Source organism: Planococcus citri, chromosome 5 (genome assembly GCF_950023065.1).
Source record: "Planococcus citri chromosome 5, ihPlaCitr1.1, whole genome shotgun sequence".
In the NCBI taxonomy this organism is placed as follows: domain Eukaryota; kingdom Metazoa; phylum Arthropoda; class Insecta; order Hemiptera; family Pseudococcidae; genus Planococcus; species Planococcus citri.
Window position 1 is genome coordinate 22,792,859 of NC_088681.1, and position 21,023 is coordinate 22,813,881.

Consider the following 21,023-nt stretch of genomic DNA (forward strand, 5'->3'; position numbering starts at 1 on the left):
ATTCGTGCATTTCTCCAAAAATTGTCAGTCTTGCTTTTTGCACAACATTATCAAAATTCTCGGCTATTTGCAAAAAATTCAAAAAAGGTTTATTTTTTCCCAAAAATTGTCCAAAAGTAGGTATCTAGCATTGTAGGTACCTACTTAATTTTATACCTATTCTCATGTTGCTAAAATTATCAAAATCCGACTGTTTGCAAAAAATCGTAAAAAAATTTTAGCTTCTTAACACATTTTTAAAAACAGTTGTTTTTTTAAAAAAGTTTGAATTTTTACTTTTCAAAAAAATTTTTTCAAATGTGTCGCTGTTCTGCCAGAAGCTGTCAGAAAACCATTTCTTTTGTTAAAATTGTCAATCTCATTTTATTTTTCCAAGAACTACCTTTTTCGTCAAAAATTGCCAAAATCCTTACTTTGCTGTCAAAAAATTGTCAAAAAGTCTTGGATTTTTCATCAAAAACTTTCTACTTATGTAAGAGGTTCAACTTTTCGAAATTACGTGTAATCACATTTCAATTTGTAATACCTATTCTGTTTTTTTTTTTTTTTTTTTTTGGTGATGTTTTCTTTATTCAAATGTTTTGCTCACATATTGTATTTTGTCACTTTTTTGGCTACTTTTTCAAGCTTTTTTAGTAACAAATCACATTTTTGGAGGAAAAATTGAGTACTAGCCCTGTCCTGGCTTTGCTCGGGTTGATTCTAAAATTTTGGATCAAAAGAAATGAAGAAAGTTTTGCAAACATTGGGGGTGTTCGAGCGCTCTAAAGAACGCTACAGAATTTACAGAAAACGTAAAAAATTAGGGTTTTTGAAAGCTCATGATAGACTCAAAATGGATTACAGACTGCTGTAATGCAATTTTACAGAAAAGTGTAGACACATTTTACATAATTGCTGGAGGTTTTTGTAACTTGCTGGAGAGTGCTCAAACACCCCTGTTATTTGTTTTTACCTCTCAAAACCCAAATTTTTGAAAGCTTTTGCCCTTACTTTGCTGGTGCCAATTCTTATCACTAAACTAAGGTACCGGCGAGTAAATATGCCACAAATTTTTTCAAACTGAAATTGTCAAGCTGTATCAAACTATCTGTTTTAATTTACTGCTGTCAAATTATTTTTATAGAAATTGACAAAAGTACCAGTAATGTTTTTGTTGAGGAACCTCAATTGGCGGAATAACCCGACCTTGGTGGGTAATAACGCCACAATTTTTTTTAAATAAAAAAAAAGGCCCAAAATTCTTCAAAAATGGTGTGGAAATTCCTAAAAACTCGAAAATGGGTCAATTTGGGAGGTCAACGATGTGCTATGTGCAAAAATTCAGCTTTCCAACAAGATTGGGTGTAATTTTGTATGGTCATTGTTATTTTAAAAAAATTTCTGGAGGCTTAAGAACTGCTTGCAAGGGCTGGAAACCACTTCCAATCGATTTGTGAGGCCAAGAAACATGTACTTTTTGTCTTTTTGATGCAAAAATTTGATTTTCGAAAGCCCCCATAAAAATAACTTATCAAAAATAATGTGGCGTTATTCCCTCCATGGTATTATTTTTAATATGTGATGCGATCTGGGATAGGGTACCCAAAGTCGGAAAAGTAAATTTCGTGCTACAGCAAAAAACAGTTGTGATATTGAGAAATGTCAATTTTCAGGTTACACTGAAAACTTGTTCTAGACACTGTTGGCTATCATCTAGCATAAAAATTACCTCTGAAAGAAATATTTTTCCCTTTTAAATACCCGAACGAAGTTAAAAAAGAAAAGGTACCCAAAGTCGGCGTGTTGTTTCCCCCCGCTTGCGCTACCACTACCATTCCACTTGGTACTACCCAATCGATGTTCTTCTGTTCTTTCCTGTTAGTTATGTCAAATTCACAATAAAATTAGTTGTATACCATTAGAAAACACTTGTTACAAAGCTTCCTTGGTGGCTTGATGCCTGGAGAGCGGACCAACACGCCAGAGGTCGTGGGTTCAAGCCCTGTACCCGTCAAAAATTTTTTTATAATTTTTTTCACTTATTTCTTTTTAAAGTCGTGAGTTTCTGTAAAATTTTCATTTTTTACGCATTTTAATGTTTTTTTTTTTCAAATTTTCTGTACAAAAAATGTGTTTCCCTCAACATGATTCAACAAATAGTCAACAAATGTTGACACAATTTTTAAAATTTGATTGTCTATAATTTTGAAGTATCATATCAAAATTTCAGCCAATTTAGTGCAGTAGAAGTCGAGAAAATAATTTTTTTTCGAAATTTTGAAGGAAAAATTTTAAACTTTGATTTTCTCAAAATTTTCTTTTTTTAAGCAGAAACTTCAACTGTTCATTGCTCAGCCGCAAAAAGGGCTAGACTTAATATCTTTTTTTTAAAAAAAAGCTGACATTTTAAGCTTTCAAATGACACAATAAAAACGAAAAAAAATTTTCCGACTTTGGGTACCCTATCCCAGATCGCATCACATATTAATAAATTCAAGCAGAATAATGTTGGTTGAATTGGTTGAACTTCATTTCAACAACATATTCGGAATCGGTATTAAATATCAAAACAGGTGTTGTATCAAAAACCGTATTTATGTTCTCCAATCCTTTTCAAACAACTTTTTTTCAAAAAAAAATTCTTGAAAAGTTGGAAAAAATTTGAGAGTAAAATTTCAATCACCAATAAAATTTCTAAAAAGACCTCCCACACTCTAGCACTCACATTGGCGAAGTGATGTGATGTAAAAAATTATTTTAGAAGTGTGATCTTACCAAAATATACAGTACTTTTCGAGAACCAGCGTTGTGGCTTAGTTGTGGTGTAATTACCCGACAGGCGTATTTACCTGCCGGTACCTTATAAAAAATTTCATGATTAAAACTTCCATAAATTCAAAACAATCTTAATGTGAATTTTATCATCATCACTATAACATATCACCCTGCATGATGGGGGGGGGGGGGGGTGTCACCATTCCGGTTACATAATCCTGCAGGTAAGCGTGTACCACTGCTACCTGTCCTGTGCGCTTCTCATGCATTTGGCAAAGCTGTGGCCTGTTGATTTGCTAATGGAGTCAGTCCACTGGGTCAACAATTGTCCTCTGGCTCTGGCTCCTTCTACCCGGCCTTACACAAATATTGTTTCCATGGCATCCGTTCTTATGAGCTGTCTGAAGTATGTGAGTATCCGACCAAGAACCACCACAGATAATTGTTTTATCACACCAATTTAACTCAAAACTAAGGCATTAGTTCTTTAAGTTGTCCAAGGAACTCTCAACAGCCGCCTCTAGCACCGCATTTCCAGCAAGTTGATCCATTTCCAATCCCCTTCACAAATGGTCCAAGTCTCTGATGGGTACAGAAACACAGAGCAGACCAGCGCATTCATCAGTCAAATTTTAAGGGTTCTGGGTTCTGCTTATTACTGAATCGCTCCATATTCATTTCAAATGAGTCATCTCAGTTTTGGTGAGCTGGCAGAGGTGATGGATCACAGCTTCACATCTGCTGGTGTTCTCAAGAATGGATCCAAGGTAAGAAAATCACTTCACAACTTCAAATCCATCGACTTCCTGGATCTCTGGCAAGTTGTTGGCTGGCTAGTTAATTACCATCAACTTTGTTTTTGTCCCGTATTGGTCAGTAGGACATATCTTGCACTGACTTCTTCCAGACACTTGAGTAGTGTAATGGGTCTTATGGACCTTTTCAATTAAATAGTCGACAAACTGAATAATTAATACTTTCACTTTATTTCACGAATTTAACACAAGTATATACAGAAACAATAAGCTTAAACCGAAGCTAAACTTAAGACTTTCGTCTACAAGATAGAAAACCGAATCATACCAAACCCTGGACTCACCAGAGTATTTGTAGGGAAAAATCATCATGTAAAGGGTTGGCTAAAAGACATTTTGACTTAAATTGCTTAGACATTTTGACTTAAATTGCTTACGGTTCGTAATGTGCAATACTGCAATTACGAACCGTTTGTTGCACATTAGCAACTCGGAAGGGTGGTCAGTGGTTTACCAACGTTCGACACGTGTCATATTTTTATAGCTGTGAGGCTGTGTGGCGCCAGCCGATATTACGTTTTTTTAACAGATTTTAACTTTACGTATATTTTGCCTACATGTGTCATCACAATATTTCCTTTCTCCCAAAAAAGTGACCACACTTTTCCCAAAATTCAAAAAGAAATTTAATTTCCCAAAATTTGCCACACTTGAAAAAAAAATTTGACTATGGAATAGATTGTGAAAGGGGACAAGGGGGGGGGGGGTACTTTTCAATTTTAGAAAGTTTCCATTCGGTTTATTATCATTTTTTCAATTTTGTCATTTACCCAAAAAAAAAATTAATAAATAAATATATTTTCCCAAAAAAAAATTAAAAATGGGACAAGATACTTGATTATGAGTCCAGAGTCTGTTTGCTTTTTGTTTTTTTCTCTAAATTTATAATATACAAGTACTAGAGGTATACATCTAAAAAACAAAAATATATTTTTTTTTGTTAGTATAAGTATTACACATAGAAAATGTTATTATAAAAAATGGTATTATGAAAAATGGTATTATAAAAATCAAATTATAATAAATCGAATTATAAGAAATCTAAATATAAAAAATCTAATTACGAAAAATCTAATTATAAAAAATATCAAATGGAATGTAAATATGAGGTATTATGAGTAGAGATTTTTTTTTTCAAAAAATGAGTATTTAAAAAAAAATACACATGAAAATACTTAAAATAATGACTAGAGACACTCAGATCAATCTTAATTCAAATTTCATATATTTATTAATCTATTTATTCTCTTTTTTTTCTTTTTTCTTTTTTTTTTTCATTTTTTTTCTTTTTTTCATTTTTTTTCTTTTTTTTTTTTTTTCATTGTTTTTTTGTTTTATGCATTTTTTTCTCCTTTTTTTTTTTTGTTATTTATACGTAAAATTTTTTCTAAAAAGATAAGTAAAATTATTTTAACAATATTTTCTTAAAACTAATACACTTAAAACAATTAACCATATTGTAAAAATAATACTGCTAATAGTATGTCCTCCATACAAGGGAGTCTGAATATCATTTAAAATTATATCTCTTAATTTGTTTTCAAATATTTGGGGGTTTTCTTTAATATTAAAAGAGGGGGTTTGTTCCTTCCAATTTTCATTAAAAATTTTTGTAATATTTTTAAATTTTAAGGGACTAAAGGGGTGAAAATCTATTTTGCTATTATCTAATTTAGTCCATTGCAAGGGAAGCAGTCTGTTTAGATGTAAGATATTTTCAGAAGTTTTTATGCAAGGAAATCCTTGTGGGATCAGAATTTGGGTTTCCTCATCAGTTTTTAAAAGTAATTCAAAATCACAAGGGAGTTGAATTTTTATTGCACCAGATTGATTATAATTTATCTCTAAAGGAATAGTATCTGATTTTGAAGAGTTGTGAAGGAAAAGAAATTTTTGAGGATTGGAAATGATGTAAATATTTTCTTGAATTTTTCTAATTATTGTTTTTGAATGCATGTGCTCACATTTAAAATTGCACACTGTATTTAATTCTTGAAGTTGTTTTCCAAGGATTAATGATTTTGCACATTCTGGTGATTCATAGGTGGAATCAAAGTAGTCCAAAAAACATAACTGTCTTGAAAGATCACATTTTTTTTAATGCTGTTCCTGTAATTTCTCTGATGATTTGTTTTCCAGAATCAAAAGCAATTAGCATTTGCTCAGTGTTCAGAATACAGAGCTCTTCTTTATTTCTGAAGTAGATTGGAGTATATTTGAATAATTTCCAGTCTGAATTAATTTTTTTCAAAGGCACTCGAATTTCTAATAAAATCTGCTGTTCTGAAATTTGACAATGTGTGATACTTCTGGTATAGTATTCCAAAATTTCTGAAGTAGGTATGGCTATGGTGTAATTAAATTTTTCAATATTGGTTTTCAAAACTTCAATGTAATATTTCAAGCTTTCTGGAGAGATAATTGATGATGGAAGCTTGTGCTCTTTACAATGTTCAATAATGGATGAGAAAAACGAATTATAGAATGTTTTCTCTAGAATTGATATTAGTACTGGATATGTGGATCTATCTGCTGCAAAAAGGTCTGCAAATTTTTCCAAAGTGGTAGAGAGTGTGTCTATTGTTTGAGTTATCATTTCAATATTTGCATGAATTAGTTTAGAGAATGATTTAAGTTCTGTGGAAATATTGAAAATATCTGCATGTGTTTCAATTAAGGCTTCTTTTAAATTTTTATAATTGGCTGTTAATTCTTGCTGGTTGACAAATAATGGGTAGAGATCATCTTTAGTGACTACATCACAACAAAATTCTAGGAAATTACCATAAAGTTTTCCTAGTAGAAATGATCTTTTTCTTCTTGAATGTTCATTTAATATTTTTGCATCAAAACGAGTTTGTTGAAGTTGATTATCAATGAAGGAATCCAATCTTGTCAGTGCTTTGTAGAAATCATGAGTATAGGTGCATTCATCTTTCATTTCACAATTGGTATTGGGAGGATATTCATAGGAAGAATTAGTAGGATTACTATTCGGAAAAGTATAATTTAAGATAAATTTATAGGGAATGGATTTTTCATAGACAACTATATTTTCAATTTCAGATATAAAGGATCCAGGAATAATTTCAGTGAATAGGTTTTCAGTACAAGAAATTTTGAAAAGAGAGTAGAATACCAAAAATGTCAACATTCTGGAAATTGAAAGAAAAGACAGAAAAAAAAATGTTAAGTAAAGAATATTAAAAAGTTTTTAAGCAGCAAAAAAAATTCAAAAACAAAAGTTTGGAAAGAAAATAAAAACAATTGGAAAGAACAAAAATGTGGGGGGGGGGGGGGTATTTACAAAAAGGTCAGCATCCTGAGGGGGGAGATTTTCAAAATATCATTAAGTCATATGTGGGGGGGGGGTTAAAAAAACTTACATACAAAAAATTGAAAAAAAAAATTAATATTTCAAAGACTTGAAAAAAAAAATTTGGAGATATCAAAAAAAAATTAATCAGCTCTCAAATCGTTTATGTTGATCTCTGTTCTAGAAATTATTATGTCATACATATTTAAAGCGTATGGCAATTCATCGTAATAAACGTATACATTGTAGTCTAGAATTGACAGCATCTTTTTAATTAATTTGATGACGGTTTCGATCGGATCATTCACTGAAATCCGAATTGGGCCAATAGGCGCTATGGTTACTTTCGACTCATCCCAGCGGAATCTACTTCCGCAATATACAATTGGAAATGTGTTTCTGTCATGTATAAAAATGTCAACGAATGCTGTCACACTTTTTTTTGCAATATTTGAGATTTCAAAAATTTGTACCATCTGAAAAAAAATTGAATTAATTAATTTGTTCTACCATGTATAAGTAATTTTACCAAGATGTTGTGTTTCCATGCTATGCCAGAGAAAGATAACAAAGTATTTGCCTACACCTTGTATGTATTATTGGTGCGTGAGGTTTTTCCAAAACAAAGTAACTGGATAACTGGAGAAGGTAGAAAAAATATGGAATTTTGCTAAAAGATAAGATTTGTTTCCATATCTGGAGGTTTGTCAATGTCCAGTACGTACTTCTTATGCTTGCTTGTTTGAGGTGTTCAAAGGTGTATTGTGAACCAGAAAAAAAAATCTTGATTTTTATCAGTTTTGTGTGTAAAATTTTTGTGAAAAGTTGATATATTTTTTTATTTTATTTTCTTATTTTATTCCTTTTTAATTAATTTGAGTTACAATGGATTCTCAGAACAATGACTTTCTTGCTGGTAAGTGAATTTTTGATTCTATTTTTATCATTAAATTGGTGTATATTTTTTTTTCAAAAAATTTTAGGGGGGGAATAAATTTGGATCATGATTTTAGGCTATTTGTGTTTGATAAAAAATTATAGAATTTCTCAATTTTTCTAGGTTTAGATGAAATCAATTTTGACAGTGAGGAATTTCAGCCTGTAGACGTTATCCAGGAGGTGACAAATGCTGGACCACCAAATGAGGTATGTTTTTTGTTTTTTTATTAAATTTTTGAAAGAATAATTCACATGATGTCTGTGTTTTTTTTTTTTTTTTTTGATTTTTGAGTTTTGATAACTTTGGTTTTGTTTGTAGACAAGTTTAAATGCTATGATCCTTGAGTTGGAAACACCAAGAAATTCCACAGTGGAGCCCCAGATGGAGACTCAGATGGAGCCCCAAGCAGGACCATCGAATGTAAATGTTGTACCAGAGCCTCAAATTGTTGAACCACAAGCAACTGGAAATCATTTTGTTGAGGTAAAAAAAAATTATAGAATTTTCAAAAAGTAATTAAAATTTTTAAATTGGCATACTATTATTATTTTTTTTTACATTTTTTTTTTGAAAATTTCAAGCTCAAAATTTAACTTATTTCTGGCAAGGAGTCAAAATTTGTGGATTTTTCTGTGTTTTGATTAGCTTTATTTATTTATCATTATTTTTTTTCATTTATTTATTTTATTTATTAAATTTTATTTCGAAATGTTTTCAGGCTCCTAGGTTAAATAGAACTGTTGATCAATTCAGATTTCCACTACGACATTCATACTTGAAAGCTGATGGTGTTACGAAGGGATTCTTAACACATAATGACCCTAGGGCCATGTGTGTTGATTACGAATTAGGCTTTAACAGCCCATGTATGTCTACACGGTGCTGGTTTTATAATAGCCACTTTTGGTCTATTCATGTAAGTTGGGAAAAAAAAAATTTCATCATTTTTTTGTCTAAAAAAAAAAAATCATATTTTTGACACTTTTTTGTAACATTTTTTTTTTGTATTTTCAGAAGGACTTAATGGAAACAATAAAAGTTCGGTTCGAAGGAGGTATGGTGAATATTAATGTAATTCAGGTCCATCCGCAGTTTAAGATATTATTTCCCTTTACTTATCAAAACTATGTGGATCTCAAAAGAAATATCATTAGATTTGGGCCATCCTATGATGAATGTTACTTATGGTTACCTACGAGATCACTGGAAACGTCACCATTGGTATTTATTTTCCTTTTTTTTTTTTTTTTTTTTTTTAAATTTAGAATTTTGTTTTCGAAGTTTTTATGGTTTTTTTTTTGTCATTTGTTTTTTCCAAAAAAGGTTCTTTTATTTGTTTATTTGATTTATTTATTTTTTCAATCACAATTTTTTTGTTTTGTTTTATTTTTATTGAGGTATTTGTTTTTGTAATTTTCAGAGGCACCGTTCAAACGTTTGAGTTGATATCAAGCAAGTCCGAAGAAAGAGTGAGAAAAAAAAATTGTAAAAAGTAATTTTAATTAACCTGTAAAAAAAAAGGTAAAATATTAATTTTTGTACAGTTATTAGATATGTATGTATTTAAACTAATTGTTTTTTTTTTGTTTTTTATACGTATTTTTATAGAATAAATTATACAATAAGAAAAACTACTGTTTGTTATTCATGGGGACAACCCAATATATTTTTTGAATGTTTTTTTTTTTTGTAATGAGCTCAATTTAAAGATTTCTGAATATTTTCTGCTGAAAATCGTCATATTTCACAATTTATTGAATATTTTGAGCAGTTTTAGGATCGGAAGATCGCAAATGTCATGTTCACAGTCGTTTTTTGATGATTATGATTTGCTGATTGATGGAATGACGAATTTAAAATTAATGATTATGAATTGTGCTCATCAAAACGAGTGAAAACGATACCCATTTGTATTCAAATTTTCAAGTAGGGTATATGAATATTTTGGAAATGTTTCATTCCAAAGAAAAATCGAATATAATTCCTATTCAATAGGTACTTTACCTTGAATGAGAGCATATTTTGGGTTGCCCTACTTATAATTAAAAGCTACCTATGTACATGCTTGATATAATAAAAAACTAGCATAAAAATATTGAAAAAATAACATAGCAAAAAAAGTAGAATTTTTCATTTTTCCATTTTTGGTTTCATTGCCCAGGTTTCAATAATAATTCGGGCAGAATTCGTTCGTTTGAAATTATTACATCGAAAACGAAAATTTTATTTGGCACAGTTATGAAAAATACATAGGCTTCAATGCCTAAATAATAGAAAAGTTTGTTCATTGTCCTTTGAACATCGTCAATTTCATCCCAGGTCACATTAAAGAAGGGTACATGGTACCCTGCAACGTCTGGGTGCGCAAGATCCCATGTATCATGGTCATCGTAGAAAATAATGGTCTGTTTTTCTCTATGTACGTAATGATTGACCAGTCTCATTATTTGAGCTTTGGTGGCTTGACTTAACGGTTCAGGTTCATTGTAAGGAATCATCTGAAGGATAGAAAGAGAGGAGAGTAAAATATTGACGAATCGTTCATATTGTTACACCTTGGTGTTAGTTGGTTAGTGGGTGAAGTTAAAGATAGAAAATCACGTGCATATGTTCACTGAAGGTTAGTAAACAGTGAAGAGAGAGAAAGAGCGAGAGATAAGGATAGCTGCGAGGTTATATTGGTTAAAATCACGTAGCATGTAACAGTACTATAAAATCAAAGCAAGATTTTTTTTCTCAAGCTTGCTGTTGGAATATTTTACGTAATTTTTTTGTCAAGTTATGTACGTTCTCTGCTAAGAAATTTCTGAAGTGGTCAGTGTTGAAAATAGAAGTGATTATCGCCATAGAAAAATAATTACATTTGTCAGTGACAAATTATTGGTCAGAAAATTGATAAAAATCGCATTATTGGTCAGATATATTTTTTTGTAAATTTTCATTCTGCTCAGTTTTGATTGGATGTTTGGAAAAATGTGATACCTACACTGTGTTTCTTTTTTAAGGAAACGTCTTCCTGGGCCCAGTGGAAAACTGCACAGATTGATCACGAAATTTTTGAGAATTCTCAATATTTCCCCTATTTTCGTTTTTGATATTTTTCTAATCGTCTGACATGTACAATCTCACGTTTTATTTTTTTCTTAGTTTCATACTCAACTTCATAATTTAATGGAGAAAATTTATGTAGAATTTTAACTGGTCCTAGATAAGTAGGAATGAATTTTCCTTTAATAGGATTTTGTAAAAGTGCTGTTTCGCCTACCTTAAAAATCAATTCCTTATGCTTTTTGTCATAATTTTTCTTATTAATCAGCTGATTTTGCTCAATTAAAGATGGTACCTTTTTTCTAATTTTATCCAATTGTTCAATTTCTTCCAGTCTTCCTTTCATAGATGATGAATTAATGGATAATTTATTATCTATGGGTAAATTGGGATGTCTCCCATACACTAGGAAGTATGGAGATAATTTATGAAAATTTGATATAGGCGTGATATTGTATGTAAAAACAATAAATTTGACCAGTTTTGACCAATTTGATTTTTCATCGTTTACATAGTATGCTAGGGTTTTACATAACGAATGGTTCAATTTTTCAACTGCTCCTTGAGTAGTTGGGGAATAAGTGGAACTAAAAATTAATTTTATTCCAATTTTGGAGCAAAATTCCATAAATTCTTTATTATGAAAATGTTTACCATTGTCACAGGTGATTTTAAGTGGACATCCAAATTGACAAATTAGGTCATAAATAAAGTCAATAACTGCTGAAGCGTTTGCTGATCCTGTTGGTTTAGCGAAAGCCATTTTTGTGGACTTACACGTTCCTACTAAAATGTAAGATTTTCCATCACTTGTGGGAAGGGGACCAACAAAATCAATTTCAATATGGCTTAATAAATCACATTCTAACACTTTGATTGGTTTTAAAAGTCCAGGTTTTGGTCCTGGTTTCAATTTTCTCAGCTGGCATTCATGACATGATTTTATAAATTTTTCAACATCTTTGGTTAAATTTTGCCAGTGAAATTTATTTTGCAATTTTTCAATAGTTTTTCGAATTCCAAAATGTCCTCCGCCTATAGCTTTGTCATGATACGAGGCAATTATTTCATTAATTAAATGGGATGGTATTATGATAAGATTTTGTTTGGGATGTTTAAGTTGGAGAATTCCTTCAGGACTTAAAATATATCTACGACTAATTTTTTTGAATTTATTCAATTCAGATGATGGAATTTCAATTGTTTCATTTTTCAATAAAGAAATTAAATTTTTACAAAAATTGTCTTTCATTTGCTCAGCCACAAAATTTTGGTTGGTTGAAATTGTGTTAATTTCAATTCTGCTTAAAAAATCTGGGACAACATTATTTTTACCAGGTTTGTGTTTTATTTCAAAATCAAATTCTGAAAGTTTTAAAATTAGTCTCGCCATACGAGAATTGGGTTCCTTCATTTTTCTGTAATGAATTAGGGGGGCATGATCAGTAAAAACGAAAAAATGTTTACCAAATAAATATTCTCGAAAGTACAAAATTGTTTCAACTAAAGCTGTTAATTCCAGGTCATAAGTGCACAATTTTTTCTGTCGTGGTTGAAGTTTTCTGCTGAAATAGGCAATAGGATGGATTTTTCCATCAAGTTCATTTTTTTGAGAGATGACCCCTCCAATGGCTATATTTGAAGCGTCTGTTTCTACTATCGTTTCTCTAGATTCATTATAAATTGCTAAAATTGGATCATTAATTAGAGCTTTTTTGAGAAATTGAAATGCTTTTTCATGTTCATCTTTCCAAATAATTTTGTCTTTTTTAGCTGGGTTGCCTTTAGTAAGATCAGATAGGCAACTTGTAATACTTGAAAAATTTCTAATAAATTTTCGATAATGAGAACACATTCCTAAAAATTGTCTCAATTCAGTGACTGTGGTTGGTTGTTTAATTTTTCGGATACTTTCAATATTTTTTTCAATTGGTTGGATCAAAGTTCCATTAATTTTATGACCTAAAAGGTTCACTTCTTTGAAGAAAAATTTGCATTTTGATGTTTTTAATCTCAATTTTAAACGATCTAGTCTATTTAAAGTTTCTTTTAAATTTTTTAAAGCTATTTGAAAAGAACTGCCAAAAACACACAGGTCATCCATGTATGCAACTAATATTTCATATAAGAGGTCATGAAATTCAGAATTTATAGCTTTACTAAAAGCTGCAGGTGAAAGCATTAAACCTTGAGGTAAACGAGTAAATTGATATAATTGATTATCTACAATTATTGCTGTTAAATATCTGCTCTTTTTAGCAAGTGGTATCTGATGGAAACCTGCATTACAGTCAAGTAGACAAAAATATTTTGATCCTTCCAAGGCCATGATAATATTTTCGATTCGAGGGACTGAATTATGGTCTGGATACAATTTTTGATTAATTTTTTGAAAATTACAAAGGAAACGATATGAGCCATCTGGTTTTCGTAATAAAAAAGCAGGGGAACAGTAATGTGAAGTTGATCTCTCTAGAATGCCATTTTTGAGCATTAATTTTATCTGCCTATTAATTTCGCGCCTTTCAATTGGAGATAATTTATATCCCCTTGACACAACAGGTGTATTGTCTTTGACCTGTAGGACATATTCTGGGATATTTGCTCTTTCAATGTTGGTTGGGTCAGTCGAAAATAAGTGCAAATAATTTTTTAAAAGGGAGAGGACAGCCTGTCTCTGATCATTATTTAAATCTGGAGAAATTTGTAATTCATTTTTTTCAGAATCAAATAATCTAGACATATTATTTGTATCAATTTGGTTAATTTGAACTATGTCATTGACATTATTTTCAGGTAAAGTTTGCGTAAATGTGCCAATATTTTGATTTCTTCGGATAGTTTGTAGAGAATGAGTAAAATTTCTCAAGTTCATTGTCAACGTATTGTCATACATTTCATAGTTTACAAGCTTCGTGCGCGATAAGTTTATTATGCAACAACATGACGGGTGTTTGTTTATTTATCAACGAGAGCCATTTATGATCCATTGGCAAAATCAATTTATTTGGATAATTTCCTAACGAAAATGTATTTTTACTGAAGTTAATTATGGCTGAATTTTCAATGAAAAAACTGATACCTAAAATAAAATCTGCATTCAAATTTTCAGCAACGTATACTGTAAGAGAAAATTTTATATTTTCAATTTGAACTGAAATATTCATTTTACCTATAATAGGTAGGGAAGAACTATCTGCTGTTGAGACTTCTAGATCAGAAGGAGATAAATTTTTGAAGTCTTTTAAAATTTTATTTGACATCAGTGATACATTACTACCTGTATCAATTATAGCTGTATATATTTTATTATTGAAAATAATTTTGATTTCAAAATTTTTTATTGTAAATGGATTTTTTTGAATACAGTTCGTTTTAGTTTTTGAAAAATTTGAGCCAAAAGAAGATATTTCCTCATCACTGAAATATTTTAAATCGGAATATTTATTTAGATTAAAAATGAAATCAGTTTTTTGAAATTCGTTCAAGAAAAAATATAAAATTTGTGATGAGGTTTCTTGACCAAAAATTATTGGCGTTTTTTTTTGTCATTTAATCTGCATTTTTCTCGGATATGGCCTACTTTTTTGCATAGGCTACAAAAATCTCTTCGTTGTGGTCTTGATTGTGGTTGATTTAGTTGATATGATTGATTTGGGTTTTGATAAGGTCTAGGTCCATATGACCCAAAACGAAAAGGTTGATTTGGACCAGGAGATATTTGTCTAAATGGATGAAATCCAATTTGACTTCTTTGAAAATTGATGCGAGGAAATGGGGGAGGTGGAAACATAAATGGGTGAGGAGGAGGTGGTGGGGGACAATAAGGTTGACGTTGAAAAGGTTGTGGTCCAAAAAAGAAGGGACGAAATGGTTGAGGTCGAAAACGTTGAGGATAAAAAGGTACTGGGTGAAAGGGGAACCTATTTGGGGGGGTTGGATTCTGTTGAGGAGTAAACTTGGCTATCGTAGCATAATTATTTTCATGTTTTATATCGAGGTTATTTATTGAATCACATAAACTGTCGACATTCGAATTTTTGAGCAAAAATAGCTCATTTTCTACTTTTTTAAGCCTTGATTCCTTATCCTGATTTTTCCTATAATTTAAAAGATTTTCCGTGCATTCGTACTTTTGTAAGTTTGCCCTAATTTTTTCGACAGTTGAGTTATCCAAAAGAGAAATTGCTTTATGAATGTCATTTTTTAAACCTTTTAAAATGTGTTTACATTTTACTGATTCTTCCATAATAGGGTTGACACTATTACAGAGATTCAAAATGTCAGTAAAATATTGTAGTAATTTTTCATCATCATTTTGGAATCTGGTCATTAGGATATTTTCATTAGCTTCTTTCTGAGCTTTTTCATTGAAAGCCTCTAAAAATTGTGTTTTTAATTCAGAATATTTTGTTTTTTGATTGGGAATATTTCTAAAGACTTCCAATGCCAATTCCGAAAGGTACATTGGAAGTACTTTAGCTTGATGCTCGTCGCTCCAATTATTTGCTTTAGAGCATAATTCGAAGCTATCAATAAATTTATATAGGTCATTATTGAGACCAGAAAATTTTTCAGGATCATAAATTTTTTCTTTTTGTGTTGTCATATTTTCCGTTTGAACTCTTTTACTAGTATAACAACTGTTTTGTCTTTTTACAAGACTAGCGTGAATATACCTAGCTGTCTTATTGTTTTTTTCAGATTCACTAATAAATGTTTTAATACAATTTCGAAAAGAATCTAGAGTCAATTTTTTTGGAAAAGTCAAATTTAATTTTTTTATCAAATATTCTGCTTCTGCTACTGATAGACAATAGATCCAACTGATGGATTGGGGAACTGATAATGGACTAGTTGGAGTAGATTTTTCTTGGTTTTGTTCTTGGGTTGGGGAATTTTCTTTCGAATCAGGGGATTCAAATTTTGATTTGTCAGAGTCGGATTCGGAAGTATTTAATACGTTTTCTTCAGAGGATGGAGCACTATTTGGTGATTTTTCTGATTCGGGGTTGAAAATTGTGGAATTGCCACCACTCATGAAAAATAAAGGAGAGAAACAGAAAAAATTCAATTTAGATCTGTTTCATCAAATCTGAATTGCAAATTTGGCTGATACCAATAAATGTCGTCAGAATTTTCAGTTTTTGGTAAAGTTTGTCTTTTTGTTATCTGTAATTCAACGTCAATAGTTTTAGTTGTCTTTTTTGGTATTTTGTTCGGTTTTGTGTTATGATTTCTCTTATATTCGTAAAAGTACAGTTCAGTATCTGAATTTTCAAAAATTAATTTTGAAGGAGCGTTTTTGTTTTTGTTTGATTTTAAAAAAAGATTTCTAAAAAACTTAATAATAGCGTTCATTATATGAAATAAGCACACATATTTTTAAATTGGAAAAAAAAAGCACAAAAAAGCACCAAAAAAAAAGCAATTATTCTGAGAAGATAAAATGAAAATATAATATAGGATGAGAAATTACCTTGAAAATTGAATTGAAAAATTGACTTGAAAACCACTTTCCAGGAAGTAATCGTCTGTTGACCTTCAAGAAGAACTTCTTCACAGATTCGGACACGAAAAACTTCAGGAAAATTCGTTGAAATTCGGGAAAATTCGTTGAAATTCGGGAAAATTCGTTGAAATTTGATTAAAAAAATTCACGTTTTTTGATTTTACAGATTCGGACACAAGAAACTTCACAAAAATTCGTTAAAATTCGTAAAAATTCGTTGAGATTCACCAAAAAAATCTCCGATAAAAAATTCACAACTTTGATTTTAAAAAAAATTCCAGTATTCAATTACGTTTATGACAGGAAAAAAAAATTCACGAATTCGAATTCGGTAGATATGAGAAGAAAAATTCAATTGAAACTTTACTAAAAATCACGAAAATTCAAATAATTTGCCAAAAAAAATCAAGTATTCAATTACGTTTTGAGAAAAACGATTTTTAATTTAAAATCACGAAAATTCAATTGATTCGCGAAAGCTTTCAAAGCTCTTTTTCGTTGGGCGCCAAATTGTAATGGGTCTTATGGACCTTTTCAATTAAATAGTCGACAAACTGAATAATTAATACTTTCACTTTATTTCACGAATTTAACACAAGTATATACAGAAACAATAAGCTTAAACCGAAGCTAAACTTAAGACTTTCGTCTACAAGATAGAAAACTGAATCATACCAAACCCTGGACTCACCAGAGTATTTGTAGGGAAAAATCATCATGTAAAGGGTTGGCTAAAAGACATTTTGACTTAAATTGCTTAGACATTTTGACTTAAATTGCTTACGGTTCGTAATGTGCAATACTGCAATTACGAACCGTTTGTTGCACATTAGCAACTCGGAAGGGTGGTCAGTGGTTTACCAACGTTCGACACGTGTCATATTTTTATAGCTGTGAGGCTGTGTGGCGCCAGCCGATATTACGTTTTTTTAACAGATTTTAACTTTACGTATATTTTGCCTACATGTGTCATCACAGTAGCATGGACATGTACTTGACACTTGAAGCCACCAAAGTAGTGTCATCAGCATACCAGAGGTTGGTGATCTGTTGGCTACCAATCAGGACACCTCCTAGCCATTCATCAGTTCTATGTATCTGAGTCATCTGTGATCTTCTGCGGCATTTCTCAGCTGATGTATTCTCTGCAGATGTTGAGTAAAAGGAGGAGACAGTATGCAGCCATAGTGAACACCTTTTTCTGGGTGGAATTTTCCTGATGTTCTGTTGGCACAGACATTAGCTGATCCTTCATGTACAGTTGTTTGATCAGCCACACTAGATGCTTTGGAGCACCCATCTCCAGTAGGATCCACCTAAAGCTCTTTAATACAAGTATGGAAATAGATTATACTCTTAAGAAAGTCATAGGATTTTACGTAAGTTTTACGTACTGCGCAGTGCGCGAGCAAGCATCAAATCAGCTGTTCAGGTACAACGTTGCACTCCATTGGTTGCTCCACCCACCTCCACCGCGTGACGACACCAACCTGCCATGCGCAGTACGTAATACATACGTAAAATGCTAAGACTTTCTTGAGAGCATAATCTATTTCCATACTTGTATTAAAGAGCTTTAGATCCACCATAACTTCTGCCACTGAACATAATCAAATACTTTTTTGTAGTCCATGAAGCATAACACTGCTGGAAAATTGTACTCGAGCTTTCTCAATGAGCATTCTGATGTTCAGGATTTGCTCTTTTGCGCCTCTTCCTTGGGTAAATCCAGTCTGTTCTTGAGGGAATTGAGACTGCATGAGCGGATGCAAACAATCATAGATGATCTTCAGAAGCACCTTGTAAAACTGTAATTTCATCTTTTATTCACCTTTCATCTTAAAAACTTATTTTATTCAGTAAAACAGGTATTTTTTTTCTCATACCATGTTGGGAAATTATCAGTCATCACACCCCTTCCCAATTCACCCCCCCCCCCCTCCCAAAAAAAGAATAACTCCAGTTTTTTCCTGTCAAATCAACTTATTTTCGCAAAAGTGAATAAAAAAATTTTAAAAAAACAATTACGTCAACTCGCATTCAAGTATCCGAACCGGAGAAAAAACCCGTAGGAAAAATATTCTGGGAGGGGGGTAACTGTGCATCCGCCTGGGGCCTCCAACCCTCGCCTGCAGAAGAACTATTTTATATAAGATCAATTCTACACCACCTGATCTAATTTACACGTATCGATATTTTCCATTAATGACAAGTACAGTGATGTACTTCTTGGCAACCACCATAACTTTCTTTTTGATTAACCTTCTGCAATTAAGTAATGCACTCGTACTCGTATCTGCCAATTTGTAAAGTTCATTCCTGCTGTGATGACAGTCGCTTCGTCAACACCAATCTGACTTTGTGAGTACGAATCAGGATCCATGCTCTTGGCTTCTTTCGACTACTCGATAAAAAATGATAAAGATGGCAAATCTTCCTTACACGAAATATAGGTACGTGATCGCTGAATGCAAATATATGTAAAATAATTCAAATCTCGGATGATTTTAGCATTATTTCTGCTCGTATATGTATTTCATAAACCACGAATAATTTTGGCTCAGGATCGATATAATCGCAGTATTTGCATTTCTACAGCTGCATCCACTTAATGCAAGGATAAATGCAACTCCACTGTCTCCGGATCTGGCATCCATTATTCCACCCGAGGCTGAATTTTTGCAAATTCATATCATGTAAGCAATTGCAAATACACCTATACCGTTAGGTAGTTATCCGATAGGTAATTTGAATGTCAATTAAATATATATCCTATAATACAAATTCCACGTTATTTGAACGTCCATGACTGAATGAGGAGATTGTATATTTGGCAAAGTTACTCGTACTCGTACCAGCAGTAGGTACACTTCTATTGCAGCCATTTCTCATTGCTCTTGCTTTGGCACGATGGGGTGCGGGTGTGGCGCAGCGTCAACTACGACGACAACATGAGCCTTCGACGAGGTTTTTCAACTTTTCGTAGGTTCACCTTGAATTATATATTCCAAAAAAATAGGTAAAAGAATAAACAACTCGATAATTATAACGGAATCGTGAATCCGAGAATCCGATTCAACCTATCGACTATACTAGGAGAGAAAAAAGAAACGAGTTTCAGCTCGCGTCATCTTATCGCGGAAAGTTTATTTTCGGTGTTTTCGTCGCAATTCCAATTCAATTCTTGAAATTCTCATCGTACGTAGTGTAGTCGTTTTCGATGAGCCGATTTATTGAAATAAATTTTCAGCTATAGCCTTTTAAATAGGTCAAATTATTTAATAAGCTAAAATGTCCGCGAGTCTGTATCGATATAGCGTAGCGCAGCGCATTTTCCTCCCTCATTTATTTGCTCTCTTCAACCAACAACCAACGCTTAATTGTTGGTAAAAAGAGCATGCTAATTATGTACGCTTGATATGAGGTTAGTAAAACGACGACAAAGCGTGCGAGTTTCGAGAACAAATTAAAAATAAAAAAATCATCGCCTGATTCGCCTCCAAGGTCGATATAATTTTTCATCGATAATGAAACCGTACGTACGTTCGAATATATTGAAAAATTCGTATTTTTCTGTCGACCTATCAACCCTCCCAGCTCCCTCCTGGTATTGCCAATTATTACGTTATTAGAAAGCGAAAACGTGGCTTTTGTCGAATAATGGTCTCTATAACACGAAAGGTACTATCGACAATTTAAGTACGAAAAAATCAGCTCATCTTCTATACAAATAATATATTGTAATTGATTGGTTATTATAACGACCAGCATAACACTAATACGAGATATTTCACAAAAGAAGTATTAACGTGCCATATTACCCATAGAGCTACCAAATATATATAAAGCTATTAGGTTTTATGGCAGAGCAAGAATAAAAGAAGAAAAAAAGGATGCTGTTCGACAATGGGAAAAAATACCCCGATAAGATCTCTCTTTTTATTACGAATTGTCATCGACGAGATACACATATACGAAGGGCGAAAGGCGAAGAGATTGTGGCAAGTATTACGTTTTTATTTTTACACAAGTAAAAATAATATATTTATTTGTCGACTCTCGAGAGACGCGAATATACAGATACACGCGCGGATTTCTTTCTCAGACTCTGTGAAGTAATAAAAAAAAAAAAAGAATAAAAAAACGACCCGGCGCGCGAATAATATTATCAATAAGTTGCTGGCTTTTGACGGCTTCTAGTTGATAAAAATCGCTCCTTTTATAAGTAATCATTGGCAAGGTCAGCCTTGTAACTGAAATTACAATTTGTTCGCTCATTCGCTCGCGTTTGCCATTCAGAATACAGATTTATATCGTCACTTCGAACCAGATCTTCTTTTATTCGCCAATCAAATGTGTTTAAAGATGTGAGAAAATTCATCGTCGTTTATGTGTCCAACAAAATGTCCCACGTCCGGTCCGGCAATTTAGTCATCGAAATTTTCAAATTTTATCTCAACATGAGAGGATATATCTTACCATATTTCGCAATATGAATGTAGTGAAATTTTCAACAAAAAAACCTTTGAAAACGTTTTATTTTCTCTCTGCTTTAAGTGACTTTAAAATTTAAAATGAAGGTCTTCACTGAATTTAGTGAAAATTTTCCAACATTTTTTTTTTGACGATCCATTC

At 31.8% G+C, this 21,023-nt stretch overlaps 1 protein-coding gene and 2 long non-coding RNA genes across 5 annotated transcripts in view; 1 reads left to right on the forward strand and 2 right to left on the reverse strand.

Moving 5' to 3' along the window:
* Oatp74D (Organic anion transporting polypeptide 74D) overlaps positions 1-21,023 on the reverse strand; it is a 163,680-nt gene that overhangs the window by 129,739 nt on the left and 12,918 nt on the right. The gene's annotated exons all lie outside the window — the stretch shown is intronic.
* Positions 6,887-9,420, forward strand: LOC135846531 (uncharacterized). 3 transcript variants are annotated; one of them, XR_010558977.1, is made up of 4 exons: positions 6,887-8,034; positions 8,147-8,311; positions 8,547-9,049; positions 9,249-9,420. It is a non-coding gene; the product is annotated as an uncharacterized LOC135846531 (long non-coding RNA). The 3 variants fall into 3 exon arrangements; XR_010558976.1 differs by having other exon boundaries at positions 6,894-8,311; positions 8,547-8,744; positions 8,843-9,049; positions 9,249-9,405; XR_010558975.1 differs by having other exon boundaries at positions 6,889-8,311; positions 9,249-9,417.
* On the reverse strand, positions 9,053-16,604 carry LOC135846532 (uncharacterized). The gene is made up of 2 exons (XR_010558978.1): positions 16,356-16,604; positions 9,053-10,326 (listed from the first exon to the last, which is right to left on the reverse strand). It is a non-coding gene; the product is annotated as an uncharacterized LOC135846532 (long non-coding RNA).